The 14,482-nt window shown below is 40.2% G+C and overlaps 1 protein-coding gene across 3 annotated transcripts in view; it reads left to right on the top strand.

Moving 5' to 3' along the window:
• Nucleotides 1-8,855: 8,855 nt before the first annotated feature.
• The window catches only part of FLOT2 (flotillin 2), a 456,818-nt gene continuing 451,191 nt past the window's right edge, over nucleotides 8,856-14,482 (top strand). For 2 of the 3 annotated variants that reach the window (XM_085649154.1, XM_085649151.1), the window contains exon 1: nucleotides 8,909-9,589. The gene's annotated coding sequence lies outside the window, so the exon portion shown is untranslated. Of the gene's footprint in view, nucleotides 9,590-14,482 lie in introns of all 3 variants that reach the window. The other variant, XM_085649150.1, reaches the window with a different exon arrangement.

Raw genomic sequence — 14,482 nt, 5'->3', positions numbered from 1 at the left:
ATCATACTTTCTTTTTCTCACTCATTCTGTCTGTCCTTTCCTCCTCTTCACTCAGTCATTTCAATCATTTCAATCATTCATGTATACACTACACATTCATTCAATAAAATTACAACACAGTATATTAGGAATATAGCTCTTCTTGGAGAAGTGAAGTGAGTTCTGAAAAGAACTGTTTTTTTTGTCTTTTTTGTTTTGTATTTTTTTTTTTTTTTAACAATTTTGTATTTTTTTTTATTTTTATAGAGCACCAAAAAAAAAACTGGTAACGATAAACTGTTCAACAGGAACAAAAAAAAATGAAAAAAATTATGGGCTGGTGCATGTGTGCTGCTGTATTCTGTGTTCAATCAAGTTAATACTGCTCTCACCGTAGCAAAGAACAGCATTGCACACATTACAATGTATGTGCACCTTCTGGAAAAGGGGGCGGATGTCCAGTGGCCTGGTACACGGTGAATCTGCGGCCGCAGGTGGAGGGTTGTCCCTTAGGGCTCTAGTTGTCTCTCGAGCATAAGGTACAGGATGCACTGTCTTGAAGTGCCTCAGCATTGAATAAATACTAAATGAGTATTTCTTGCTGGGATCTCCTCTGGATAAGACAGTTCCACAAATAGTGCATGTCACCTTCGGAGCATTCACCTTCTTTTGGCCCTCTGGAAAGGTGAAGAATTTCCAGATGAAAGAGTCTTTTTGTTTTGTCTTCCTTGGTGGTACCACAAAGGTCTCCTCCTCACTCCCTGAAGTAGACTGCTGTTCTGCCATTTTCCAGTAAAATTTTACTAGAGTAGCTGTTCAGCTCCTTCTCCCAGGAAATAAGAAGAAATAGTGAGGGGAGTGGGTGTGGTGTTTGAAGATTCTGGAGCAGAAACTACTATGAACCAATGAAAAGTGTTGTTTCGTAATCACATGACTTGCCGTGCGCGCACGGTGCACGCACGGATCAGAAATGAATTACTTTTAACCCGATTTCTAAAACATGAAAAGGAGGCAGGGAAGACACTCCCTGACCCCCTAGACCTTTTCAGGGGGTCCCTAAAGGACCTCGTAAATAATAAAAAAACATTTCCTTTAATAAAAAAAATTGCCGGTGCTCGCACGCATGCACGCACGGTGCACGCACGCATCAGAAATGAATTACTTTTAACCCGATTTCTAAAACATGAAAAGGAGGCAGGGAAGACACTCCCTGACCCCCTAGACCTTCTCAGGGGGTCCCTAAAGGACCTCGTAAATCAAAAAAACCCATTTCCTTTAATAAAAAAAATTGCCTGTACGCGCACCGTGAAAAACCCTTAAAAAAAACAACATTTTAAACTGTTTATAAGTTTATAGAAGATATTAACTATGCTGTTCAACGTTATCCAAATTCAAAAAAAAAGAGCTGAGCCATTCCATATTACAGGATACAGCCAATCTATAACTATATACATAGGTAGTTTATTGTAAAATAAATATAGAAAAAATATAATATTACATACATAAATTAGCATTTAAAAAACCTTACAAATTCACAAAAAAAAACATAGGTTTCACACACGTTATAGTTAGAAATTAGCATTTAAAAAACCTTGCAAATTCACTTAAAAAAACCATAAGTTTCACACACGTTATAGTTAGGAATTAGCATTTAAAAAACATTGCAAATTCACTGAAAAAACCATAGGTTTCACACATGTTATAGTTAGCTGGACATTTCACTCGTAAAAAACCATTGCAATTCCCTCGTTATAGTTAGTTCAGCTAACTATAACTCGCGCGACCGCAATCCACTGCTGATGACGTCACATATTACATCACTCATGACATGGTCAGTGACATCCCTCATGACATCACTGATGACATCTCAAATGACATCACTGATGACATCATCCTTGTGTAAGAGTGGCAGACCTCCTCTTATCCTAATATAAACTTTGATATACACACATTGAAAAATACAAACTAAAGTTTTGAAAACTATAGAGATACCACTACCAGTTAGAACAACCTATTCAGTAATTCCAAAATCTACATACGCATCCACTCATTCATCAACACTTCTATATAGTCACTCATACATGTACTCAGTAATCATATGTACTCATACACCTATACATCCTGTTACACACCTACACTCATACATAGAGTTACTCACACACATACTCACACATGCAAATAAACACCCATTTACTTGCATATACAGCTATACACACACCACTACACTTACTTCTACAGAAACGTACATGTACTTACTCCCGTAAACAATCACTTATAGAAACACATACTTATTTATACAGGAACTCTTCCAATCTCTCACTCTCATATATCCTCACTTATATACATCAATACTCACATTTACTAGTTTAAAACAAATGGACTTACTCATAAAGACACTATTGAGATAGTCATTCACTCTCTTACTCACCCATACACACACTCATCCACCCATACTGTCCTGCTCACATACTGTCTTCAAAACACATACAAACAGTGAGTCACTCATTCATGCATCTATACGCTAAGTAACATCCCCCACTGAACCATAGAGACACTCATACTGATACTCTAAAAACAAACTAATAACCCATATACACACTCATGTAGCTACTCACCAACCCATGCAGCCACTTATACACAAAGTGAGACACTGATACAGATATTTAAATATTTAAACATTTCTCACTAATACTTGTATTCACTAAGATACTGTTAATAAGTCAGTTATACAATTAATTTTACAAAAACAACCATCCATTTAGACACTTATTTACCCATTTATTCTTCCATTAACCTTTAGATATACATATATAAAAAATATTTATTTATCAGAAAGCCACATATTCACTGGATGATGTCATCAGTGATGTCATCAGTGATGTCATTTGAGATGTTATCAGTGATATCATGAGTGATGTCACTGACCATGTCATGAGTGATGTAATATGTGACGTCATCAGCAGTGGATTGCGGTCGCACGAGTTATAGTTAGCTGAACTAACTATAACGGGGGAATTTCAATGGTTTTTTACGAGTGAAATGTCCAGCTAACTGTAACATGTGTGAAACCTATGGTTTTTTCAGTGAATATATATAAATATATATATATATATATATTCAAACCAAATCCCTTCAGCTTTCGGCCGATAGCAGGCCATGGACTCCAGTTAAGTGCTATTTTTCCTTTTATTTAATTAACGCTGTACACGGCAAGATGACGCGTTTCGCCCACCTCCTGGGTTTGTTCACAATGTGTCCTGCTATCGGCCGAAAGCTGAAGGGATTTGGTGTGGATTATTGATTTGTTCGGGAACAGGCTGTGCCCGAATCACGGACCCCCTCCACTGTTGAGGGTCGAACAGTCTTCAGCCCAATATATATATATACTTCCACCAAATGTTCTCAATCCTCTCAAGAGAAAACACATCACGGCTTTGCTGCCTATCTAAGCGTGTTTATTAATTCACTGCAACAACGTTACTCAACGCGTTTCAGAGCGCTCGGCTCCTTGTTCATAAGTAATGGAACAATACATGCCTTCTGGTTTATAACACACCACGTGATTTTGAGTGCTCAAAAAACCTTGAAAAAAGACTGTTACAGGTCGCACCATGTGCTTGTTTCTCTTTCACAATCTTAAAATGTTCAATCATTACTGAGTGCAGAAGTTATAATATCCTAATGGAAATTGTTTTTGAAATTTAAACAGAATTAGTTCATATTATTTCATATATTTAAATTATCACACCATCGATGCAGGTTGACATATCCTTGCTTAAGCAGATTTTCAAATTTTACATTTATAACAAATTTCTTGAATAAAGCAATGAGATTTACACCAGAATGCACTTACATTGCTTGGCCAATGTTAATCCTGACCCATAGTCACATGACTGTACATGATTTAGTTTTATGTTGTATTTCTGACACAATTCTGCCTCAGAGGGCATACTCTAACCATGCAATGCTGTCTAGTTGCTCATTCTATTATGTGTTATTCCAACCAAAGATCTCCTCTTATCCTCCATGCTTACGTTAGCTCAAATATGCATTTACGTGCAGTATTGTAGCATACTTCAGCTTATTGACTTCTGTCTTTAAACTACAATTTTAATATGTAGCACCTTAACATTATTACCTGTCGCAACCTGCTCACGTTCTCTGACATCTCTGAATTCTGTTATGCCTACATAGGCTAGATATTATTAGCTCTCTTGCATCTCATTTGCTTCTGGTGGTGGCCAGTACATCTGTAATAAAATAAAATAAAAGACTCGTTAAAAAAACAACATCTCATTTTGTGATTAAAATTACTAATCATTTAAAGAATATAATCAAGAGGCATCACTATCAAGAATGTATTCTTATACAATGTTATATTTGTTTGCATTGTTACCCAAACTTTACTGCTAATTCTTCATTCAGGTTGAGGCAAGAGAGGTATAAGTTACTGTATTTAATGATTAATCTGGATTCCAGACGTCTCAATTCTTGTACCCTATTCCCACCTCTTTCTCTTACTGGGATCCTATCTAGTGCACAGAATGATAAGCAACTGCTGTTCTGATTTTTGAGTGTTTTGAAATATCTAGCAATAGGATACTGTTTGTCATCTTTGTTGATTGCTCTAAGATGTACCAAAACTCTCTTCTTTGCTTTATGTATGGTACTGCTGACGTAGTATTTATTACAAGGAGAGCATAATGCATCAACTACATGGCCTGAGTTGTAAGTTTTATGTTTCATTATTTTAAATGGTTGTAGCTTTTCTTATAGCTTTATATTCTTACAGTTGTGGCTATTTCTACATGCTTTACATGCCCCACAAGTGTAAAACCCTTGTACGTTATTTCTTTCAGTGAGGTATGTCACCAAGTTCTGGCATAGAGTCTTTCAACGACTTGGCCTTTTTAAAGGTTACTTGGGACATGTTTCGATATGTTTCACTAGATCTGGGTCTGTTTTTAAAACTTCCCAGAACTTTTTGATCCCTCGTTTCACTTCCCAAGCCTGACTGTGGAATGTCATAACAAATCTTATTGTGTTGTATCAAACTCTTTGGGTGACAACTTTGCGCATGTAATACACTGTTTCCTGCTGTTTCTTTACTGAACAGGATACTCTTCAATCTGTCCCATTCACTTTTAATCTCAGATCTAGGAAGTCTATAGTATTTTTGCTAATATGACTGCTAAATGTAAGATTCAGAGAATTGTCATTCAATATATTGACACGTTCATCTGCTTAGGCAAAATCCCCTCTCCAAATGCAAAACATTTCATCAATGTAGCGTACCTACATGACGACACACTTATCAAAATGGTCAATGTTACTTACGACCTGCTCCTCCCAACAGCCCAGGTACAACCCGGCAAAACTGGGGGCGAAGCAGGTCCCCGTCACTGTCCCTTGTATTTGTCTGTAGACGTGTTTGTTGAAGGTAAAAAAACTGTGAGTAAGACATGTATAAATCATGTCAAGAAGCATTTGTATGTGAAATAAATATGAGAGAGATCTTGCTCTCAGAAAATGACGACTCGCTTTTATTCCCAGCTCATGGGGAATGCATGTGTAAAGGCTATTAACATCTAAACACATTAGTATGTAATTGTCTTCCCAGACAATTACATTTATCAGCCTTAAAAAATCACTCCTGTCCTTTATGTACGATGGGAGTGCTTGTACAAAGGCTGCAGGAAAAAATCTACATATCTTGAAGTATTTTCTAGTGTGCTTCCTCTTGAGGGGTGTCACGAAGTAAGGGAGGTACCCTAATCCTAGGATAAGGGATGGGTGTATGTGCTTAGCAAACAAAAAGGTTCCCTTTTCCCACTGCTACAAACTGAAAAGGCTATAATCCCACTAGCAGACCAGATATGGTAGAACCGTGATAAAATCTCAAATACTCAATTTCCAAGTTGCTAAACTTACAAACATATATATTGAAAAACACAATACAGAATAGTGTATATAAACACATCCTACAATTTCAAAAGAAATGCTATGTAAATCAATTTTTGTTTAAAAAAAATGTTTTGGTTGTTATTTATACAATAGTGTAGCACAACATTTGTGCCTAAATTTAAAAACATTTGGTCAATATTTTGACATTTTAAAAATACATTATTATAAAACAAAGAACAAACTGTCAACGCGGCGTTTCGGTGTTAAGGTGGTTCGTCACCTTCTTCCTGACAATAGTTCACTATTAAAAATCTAAATAGGCAATATAAAAATACACATGAAGCTGTATTAGACACAAAAAGCATTCCTTATAACATGATTCAGAATTCACAATAACATTTAGCAACTCAGAAATATTTCCTCTTTCCCTAATATGCTGTAATCCAAAATATCTGGTAATTCTGCTATTTGTTTTCATTATTTAAAAAAAAACCATAAAATTGACAACATTTATACACTGTTAATGGCCAAAAGTGGCGTATTCCATATATCTTGTCTAGCCTTTGGAAGACAGACTTGAATGCAACATACCTTAAATCTTGCTACTGTAGCCCTTTTAATTGGCTATCAGAGGGAATGAATCTCCCATGTGTCTTCTCTCATTAATTATGGGGACACTCTGGTTGGTTCTAGATATAGGGACATGATATTAGAGTCAAGACCTTAGATCATTTTGTCATGCTATACCCAGGTGAATAAGTCAAATAGGACACATTACAACCCACCTGTATGGTCTGGCTGTTTTAGTTTCCCAAGATCCGTGTTACTAATCTATCGTGCTCCTTGACAGTCTTGGTATGATTTAAAATTCTACAAAAGATATATAATGGAGCTCTAATAAACTATCTTTATGTAAAAAGGTTCATTTTTATTTTATATTTGGTGAAGGTATCAAGGATAAAATTCCATTGTCCCACCTGTTTGTTGACTTGTCACTGTATCCTGATTCATGTATTGAAGTCTGTTTTCAGTATGATAATTGCACTATCAAAATGAAAATAAAGCAACCTAGGCTTAAGAATTCGGGTTTTATTACAAACAAGCCCTCCAATATACTTTTTGATCGATAAAGCTAATCGCTTCTCACCTTTAATGATTATAACAAGGGCAAACACGCAGTATTTGTCGAGTAGCCATATCCAAGTAAAAATACTTCTGGATATTTTTCTATCTGTAAAAAATCAATGAGTACAGAAGCATTTTATATTAGGTATTGTGAGCCCACATCATGAGACTATCAAAATAACAAAATGCCTTTGCCCACCTGTGTGATGTCTAGTCGCTATATCATGGTGTGTTAGTTTGATTCTTAAGCACTGTTACCGCTACACTATAAAGAAATATTGAGAACCTTGGCTTAGAGACTGCATGTAAGGGTGGGACCAACCGCCAGAGGTGCAGCGGTCCCTCTGTGCCCATTAGGATGCGACCGCCACCCTGGTGGTCACATTCCGCATATTTAACATTGTGGCATACGGCGCTTGTGCAGCACCCGCCACAATGTCAAATATGCATGTTGTGCATGCACAACGTGACAGGCACCGCGCGGTGTCTACCACCTTTTGTGTGCCAATTTAGGGGGGTACCATAGGTACCCCCAAGTGCACCCCCCACCGCTCCAACACCAAAGCCAAAAACCGCATGCCTTTCCATGGCCGCATCACCGCCATGGAAAGGCTAAAATCCGCAAACATCATAATATGGCGGGCGGTGCCTGCTAGGCAATGCCACCATATTATGGCCCAGGACCGCACGGCAGGCAATCATAACGATTGCCTGCCTGCGGAAAAGCGGCAGACGGTCTGCCGCTGTGCCCCCGCCATTTTAATCGGGCGGGGGGTAAATGGCGTGCGGGTGTGGAAAGATGTCAGGCCGTGACCCGCCCGACATAATAATGGCCCCCATAGTGTGTAGAATATCAGTGTCACTCATTTCTAAGTTTACTGGTCTTTTAAATGAATCACAGTTTTTTTACTGGACCTTTCATAGCAAATAATTGTTTTAATTTACAATTACGTGTGAAATGAAACAAATCAATACAACTCAGTGTATAATCGAAATGTGAGGTGGGACAAAATGATAGACCTAGAGATAGCACTTCTACTTGTGCGTTTGTAAGAACTGTTTTAGAAAGATTTACCACTGTCTGTTTATCCATTACTTTGCTGATTTCTGCCCTCTTGTTTGTACTCCCACTGGACTTTTTGTATTGTCTTGTTTCTTTGTGTTTCCTTTGTTGCCTCCTCGTCCATGACCTTTGTATTCCTGTGCCCCTCTGTTGGTCTGAGTTGCGAATCTTCCCTGCGCCATCAGGTTGAACTCCTTTAAAAATTTTGATTTTACTGCTGTTGTGTCTGATTGTATTGACACATCACTCCCATTGTTATCGCTCTCGCCTACATCTGATTGAAGAGTGGTTGCTGTCCTTTGCTGTCTGAAGGAATCGTTGACACTATTCTTGCCGCTGGTTCATTGCTCCATAGATGCTTTATTTTGTGTGGCATTACTCAGATGATCAAACTTTCTTCCAAATGTTAGAATTTGACCTTTCACATAATCTACTAGATCTCTTTGAAATTTCCATTGTTTTTTGCTTTTATATCTTCTTCAACTCTCTCTAGTCTTTTCTCCAATTTGGACTTATCGTATTCAAATTCCTCATGACTGCATTGTACATTTTTTTGTTTGTTCTTCAATTTCCAGATGATCACAGTGTTTTCTGGCGTATTTAACTAATAAACCTAGCATGATTGTATAACAGTTGTGATTATTAGCTGCCCACTCTTTGTTACACGCCCAGCTTCTTGCACCTAGTCTTAGGCCCACATCTCACTACACTACTAGTACCACAATGCATCTGGGTGGGTGAGAAGATTGTGTGATCTCACGCTGTCTAAGGAGGTATCAGCTGACCCTGTGTTTAAATGAGAACCGCCCCCAACACTAATTGCTTGGCTTCTTTACTACCGTTGGACCCTGCCTGTCCTGAACTGCTGTGACTCTCCGGACTCCTGACCTCCTGTGCTGAGCAGTACGCACCTTGAGACTCCATTCATCATCGCCTTAGCCTGACTCCTTCCTTGTGCTAGGAAGCGCCAACCTGAAACCTCTTTTGGGAGACTATTGACTTTTTTTGTAGCGCTTTATTTTCCGTCCCTGCCTGAGAACGCGCCAACCTGTTACTGAGAGAAAGCAATTCGTCCTGTACAGATCCACACGCTCTCCCGGACTTGCTGAGAGCTCCTGCCCCGCTGGGATAAGTGCCTACCTGCTGGTTTCAATTATCGTAATTTAGCTCAGGAAGACGCCTGACTTTCAGAAAACACTACGGAAGAGAAAGACTTCCTTAAAATCCTTTCGTTATTTTGCGCTATGAAGCGCTGACAAACCTTAAACCGATATAATTCTTTTTTTGGCAGAGAATTCAAAGGAGACTGCTATCTTTGTTGTGGGTTAATTTGTTCAGCCTGATAAGAACGGATTAGTGACTTGCTGTGCTGGAAGAGAATATTACCTACGAAAAGCTGCCGCTGTTTTATTTGTACATTTCACTCGTGCTGGGACAGAGTGTTTCCAGCAAGGGTGCTGCCTCCTCTTATTTTGACTGCGTCTTCTCATAACAGGCGGACCTCCTTCTCATTTTAAGGTGAGTGTGGGACCACACACAAAAGGAGTCGTATGAGTTTTAGTGATTAGGGTGGCACACATTGGGTTGCAGTATTAGTGATTTCTTGTTCTGTTTCTCTCCTTTATGCCCTGCAGTTTATTCACCTGAGTTCCCTTCCTGTGACAGAAACCGTTGTGTCTTCTCCCTGGAGGTCCTGAGTTGTCTCTTCTCTCCTTAGGGGTATGAGTGGGTCTTCCTGTTGCTCTATGACTGTACCCTATGGGAGAGGTGAGATCCTCTCTTCGCTCCTGAGGATAGCAAGTGGTGGAGACACCCCTCAGACTTGACACTCTTCCACCATCTCAGGGTCAGGGTGGTTAAATGTTGCTGTAATAAATATTCAAAGTCTCCTCTGAATTCTGCCACAATCAGGGCCTGCTCTAGGGCGGTGTGACCGGTGCTACCACACCCGGTGCTGACTCTTAAGGGGGCGCCCTGTTTGGAAGTATTTTATGGTTTAAAAAGCACCTCCTGCCTCGTTTCTGGCCTCCGGCAATTTTCGCGTAACAATAAAAATGTCAAGTTAACTCCGGTAATTAATTTTCCTCCTGGAAAGCAAAGGAGTTTTGTCTAGTGGAGGTTTTTCCTCATTTTATGGTAGGACAGAGGGTTAATATGTATGCTGCAAAAGAATGTGTACCATGCAGATAACAAAGTGCATGTAGTTTAAATAGGTCAGTGCCTTTGTCAGAGAGATACTTTTGTTACTAGCAGGGTAGATGTTAAAATTCTAACCTGGAACAATGAGCTAATAACTGTCATCAAAGTGTCGCCGTCCAATTGTCCTCGGGGTCGCACAATGCTGTAAGGGGTCCACCTCCCGATAGCCCCTTGGTCTGATATTAAAATATGACAGACACAGAAGGGCGATCAGGCGAGGAAAGGAAGGGAACTGCGGGGAGGGAGACCCGAAAGAGAAATAAACAGTATGCTATGGTTAGAACAACCCTAGGTCCCTGGGCACATTGTTTTCCCCTAACTCCCCTGCAGTACCTGTAAAGGAAATAACGAGCTCCTGATTTGGGAGACTTGGATAACCGGGAAGCTGGTGTTCGTGAGTCCTACAAAGAAGGCATGGATTAGAATGCGTGTCAACACCCTCTCTACTCCCACACTTGCTTTAGCTCCCTTGGTTTAGGTACCTACCACCAATCCGGGTTTTCTGTCATTACAGGGGGGGGGGGGGGGGGAGGACGTATGCCAGAAGTCACCTCACCGCCCCTGTATGAAGTACAAAAAAAACAAATGACGTGCAGATGGGTTTAGGACCAATGGTAATTCCTATAACCCCTGTCACGGAGTCAACACGAACCCCTTAGCACTGCTCCAATGAATCTTTCGCAGTGCCCGCAAGTAACAAGATACGAGCCCCACAAGGTATCGATGATGTCTCTCTATCACAATGTTCTGATAGAAGGCAATGAGAGCTCTGGAAGACCTCACTTGGTCTTTACAAATGAGAACCAGCCTTGTGCCTGGTCTAATACGGACTCTCTCAAAAGAATTGTCTCCAGAACCGAACACAAGCAATTCGCGACCCCGCAATGCCCAGGAAGGCGTCCAACGGGATCGACAACGTTCTCTCCAGAAACGGACACAAATAATTCACGATCCCGCAATGCCTAGGAAGGCGTCCAACGGGATCGACAACGTTCCGTATCACTAACTGTGTATGGCCTTGGAAGTTGGCCAGACCGGTAATACTAAGATATCGCAAGCAAACGAGTCAGCGAGGAAAAGGTAAGTCGGTGCAGAGCACCCCTACCAGTACGCCGCACTCCTTCTTTCACGAACCAGGAAACCAAAATAACCGGCACCTGATTTCCGCCGGATGTTCCTTTTGTTCTTGGTTGCGCCGGGCGCGCTGACGTTATGAGCGTCTGCCCGCATTGCGCCTTGGGAACTGTAGTTCCCCTTACTCCCGTCTACCGCGGGTGTTTCTCCCGGTGACCTGCAGTGCTCTTTGGCGCCGTCTGTGGGCCGCGACACAAAGAGCTACATGCAAACTACATATATATATTAGAGCATTATGATTTTTTCCTCCGTCTTCCCTTATTCTAATGTTTCAAAAAGGGTTCATTTCGATTAAATAAACCTTATTATTAAATGTAACCCCCAACCATGGGGTTATGTTTTAAATTCTGAGTTTGTGCTTCTTCAGACCAAGCACTCTTAAACTATGGATGACATGTGACTCACCTTGTAGTCGTCTGACTTATGTAACATTTCCTATACACTGATTTACACACATATGCTTGTCTCTGTGTAATGTGTGTGTGATGAAAAGTGCTCTGACACCCTACACTGGTATAGGTGGCGCTATATAACAAATTAAATACATCTGAGAGAGAGTGGTTATGGAGACGTGAGTGGGCACTGTTAAAGGATGGTAGTGAGGGAATCCGTGAGGGGTACCCATGAGGGGGCGCCAACAAACATTGTCACACATGGTGCCACCAGTGCTAAAGCGGGCCCTGGCCGCAATCTATTTATTTCAGTAACGTGGTGGCTTCCCACCATTTGGATTGCTCTTGTTTTAACATTTTACATAAGTTATCCCAGAGTTGTTTTTTATTGTGTGTCTCAGTAGATGTTGGAGTAGCTCCTAATTGATCATTCGTGATTCCAATCGTACAAACATCTTGTTGACTGCCTAACGTCTTTTTAAATTCCTTGTTGCTGCCATCTTATTGAATACCCCATAATCAGACTTTAATGATTATGCGTAGCACTTGTAGCTCCAACTCCGAACCGTTATCGCGGATCGCGTTGGGTCCCTGTGCCCCTATTCATGCAAATGCATTTACTGTTAAAGGGAAACAAAGAATGTCGCTTACCCGCGCCACCTTGTGATTCCGGGTATCGGCTTCCAACAACATCTTTACCTTTCTCCTCGCAATGCGATGGGCGCGTATTATCCAAGCGTGTTTATTAAATCATTGCAACAATGTTACTCAAAGAACTTCGGGGCTCTCGGCTCCTTGTTCACGAGTAATGGAACAATCTGTACCTTCCAGTTTACTACATACCACGTAATTTTGAGTGCTTGAAAAACATAAAAAAGACTGTTACAGGTAGCACCATCTGATTGTTTCTCTTTCACAATCTCAAAATGTTCAGTCATTACCGAGTGCAGAAGTTATAATATCCTGTTATTGTTTTTTTGCAGGTTGAGATATCCTTGCTTAACGAGATTTTCAAATTTTAAGCATGAATATGTCAACCTGCATCAATGGTGCGATAATTTAAATATATGAAAAAATATGAATGAATTCTCTAGGCCTATCATTTTGTCCCACCTCACGTTTCGATTATACACAGAGTCAAATTGATTTGTTTCATTTCACATGTAAATTAAAACTAAAAAAATGGTTTGCTATGAAAGGTCAAGTAAGAAATTGTGACTCATTCCAAAGATCAGTCAACTTAGAAATAAGTGACATTAATATTCTAAATATTATGAATGAGTTAGAAGGGATTACGGAGTTTATTCAGGATCCCTTTCTAAATTTGATAAATGATGACATTGAGGTGGACCTGAGTTGTTTAAAACCTAAATCAGTTTTGATGCCACAATTGGTCAACAAAAATAATTCGCAACCAGCGTAAGGAGAAAGAGAACATGGCTATTGCCACTCTGCTCTCGCCACTACTAGATCCTTTTATGTGTTCGGGCCCAGATCAGACTGCGGGAGAGAACTCAAGTACACCAAAGGATAAGGATATGGCTCCCCACATGCCGCCTTCTAAGCTGTTTACTACAATTTTGGACTCTGCAGTTAAAGCGGCAGATGCCGGGACATTGATTGAAGCAGAGGTAAAGAAAGCCAAGGATAAAACACAGGGGGTAATGAAATCAGAGACTTATCCTCTTTTTGCTGTATCCAGATTGAAAGACCCCCATAAGGATATAACTCCCTACATGTCTGTCCAGGAGCTGGATCACAGTAAGGATAACTCCACACCTGGGGTATCGAATGGTGCTACAAATTCGGTTTCTACAAACTTTGTCTCGTCTATATCGACTTTCAAAGCAGGAGAGCTACAGCAAGGGGAAGTAAATAAGACATTCCCTCAGCCTGCAGACTCTGATACCGCAGGCATTGGAGTCGAGAACCTTTCCACTACTGAGCTACTGTTACACTGAATTTTAGATGAACTTAAAGTAATAAAGGCCTCCCAGGCAGCAGCTAGTAGAAAAACAGAACTACATTTGATAAATCAGAACATGCTGAATCCAACCACAAGACTTTCAGAGGTTGAACAGTGGGTTTCCGATATAGAAGATGTCCGACCAAGACCAGAATCTTCAATTTCTAAACTTCAAATAAAGCTGGAGGATCTAAAAATAAAAAATGATGATGCTGAAAACCGGTCACGTTGGACTAATCTGAGGTTCACTGGGATTCCCGAGGGAGGGGAAAATTGCCAATCTATGGTCAGCCTCATTTCTGAACTTGTAAGAAAATATGTGTATCCACAAGCAGCACCTTGCGATCAGGATTTAACGATTACAAGAGCTCGTCGTCATTCAGCCTTCTGGTGCCAAGTCCCCCTGAACAGTAATTGTGAATTTTGGAGACTATCGGATTAAGAAGCAGATACTCACAAATGCTATGAAGAAAAAAGCTTTCCAGATCCCAGGGGACCTTGCCTTTAAGATTTTTACTGATATGTCTATGTCAGTCCGTCGTAGAAATGAATTTAAGAGTTATATTAGCAATTTCCAGTAGGCTGGGCCCCTGCAATCAAAACAGTTCTTTGTAAGGGTCAGGTAAAACAAATTCATTCCGTAGAACAGGCATGTGATTTTTTGTAGTCAATCTTTCAGTCACAACCGAAAGCGGGAGGAGGCCAGTTGTTAAACTACTT

The sequence above is a fragment of the Triturus cristatus genome, chromosome 3_2 (genome assembly GCF_964204655.1).
Source record: "Triturus cristatus chromosome 3_2, aTriCri1.1, whole genome shotgun sequence".
Taxonomy (NCBI): Eukaryota; Metazoa; Chordata; class Amphibia; order Caudata; family Salamandridae; genus Triturus; species Triturus cristatus.
Note: the sequence above shows the minus strand (reverse complement) of the source record. Positions and strands in the feature narration are given on the sequence as shown.